Raw genomic sequence first — 1,381 nt, 5'->3', positions numbered from 1 at the left:
ATTTAAAATAAACCCCTGTACTTTCATTCACAGCTAAAATTTCCATGGACAAATAGAGTCATCAACAGGAACACAGACTGATCACTAAACACCTACTGTAAGTTCACCATTGTAAAAGCAGTAGAGGCAATGCTTTTCATATTAAAATGCATTTATGACCACATACATATTTTGCAACAAGTCTTGTTTGAGCTCTCATCTCTGAAATAAGCCTCCTAATAAGGTCAATGGGAGAGAACCCCAATGTCACAAAATTCATTTTTCTGGGTCTTAGTCAAGATCCTGCTGGGCAAAAAGCACTATTTGTCTTATTTTAAATCACATAGCAGCAATGCTGGGCAACCTGCTCATTGCAGTGACAGTGATTGTCAGCCCTTCCTTAAATTTCCCAGTGGATTTCTTTCTTACCTGTTTGTCAGTCCTGGATACTCTTTATTGCAATTCCATCTATGAAATTTGATTATAGACTTATTATATAATAAAAAGAATATGTCCTTCAGAGCGTGCATGTTCAGTGGTGTTGAGGCATTCCTTCTGTTATTCATGGTCTATGACTGCTATGTGGCCATCTGTAAGCCACTGCAGTATTTGACCATTAAGAACCATTGCCTGTGCACTCTCCTGTTGCTGGTAGCTGGAGTTGGAGACATGGTACACTCAATGATTCAGGTACTGACTGTATATAAACTTACTTATTGTGTTATACAATGTCTACATTGTAATGTTATTATAAACATATAATCTATAATAAAAAGAGTGCTCCAGTGAAGAAATTATTTTTTTATTATTTCACATGTAGCTTTTCATGTTGTTTGCTCCTTACATACTTAGTCAAAATCCACTATTTTAGCATTACTGCCAGTACAGTTGAGTTTTATTACCTGTAGTTTCATATGCATTCACTTGAGAAATCAAATAGTACATTCATTAGCATAAGAAGAAAAAGTCTGGACCTACAAATGAACATTGTATTACAACTTTCATCATTTAGAAACAATTATATTACTCAAACTGCCCAGTAGGATATATAGATAATTTCTAAATTTTATAGGGGCTTACCTATATTGTAACAATTATTGCAACTAACTTTTCTAATACCATTCTTAGGTCTTACCTCAGACTTAATCAGTTTACCATCACATTTATTTCACCTTAAAATATATTTTTATACTTTTAATAATTTTTGGTAATGAATGGCATTCATGGCACACAAATCATTTTTTAACAATCCATATGGATCCAGAATCCACATATTTACTGTTGCCTTAGGTTATCTACAAGTATATCCTGGTCCTCTCTGAGTACTAGTTAAAGGAAAATTGGAGTTAGTATTTGGTTACAGTACTTAGTATATTTCACTTATACAATTTGGTACTTTTGT

The 1,381-nt window shown here is 33.5% G+C and overlaps 1 pseudogene; it reads left to right on the top strand.

Moving 5' to 3' along the window:
* Nucleotides 1–227: 227 nt before the first annotated feature.
* LOC127684849 (olfactory receptor 4A8-like) lies at nt 228–741 on the top strand (annotated as a pseudogene).
* Nucleotides 742–1,381: the final 640 nt, after the last annotated feature.

The sequence above is a fragment of the Apodemus sylvaticus genome, chromosome 5 (assembly GCF_947179515.1).
Source record: "Apodemus sylvaticus chromosome 5, mApoSyl1.1, whole genome shotgun sequence".
NCBI classification, from domain to species: domain Eukaryota; kingdom Metazoa; phylum Chordata; class Mammalia; order Rodentia; family Muridae; genus Apodemus; species Apodemus sylvaticus.
Note: the sequence above shows the minus strand (reverse complement) of the source record. Positions and strands in the feature narration are given on the sequence as shown.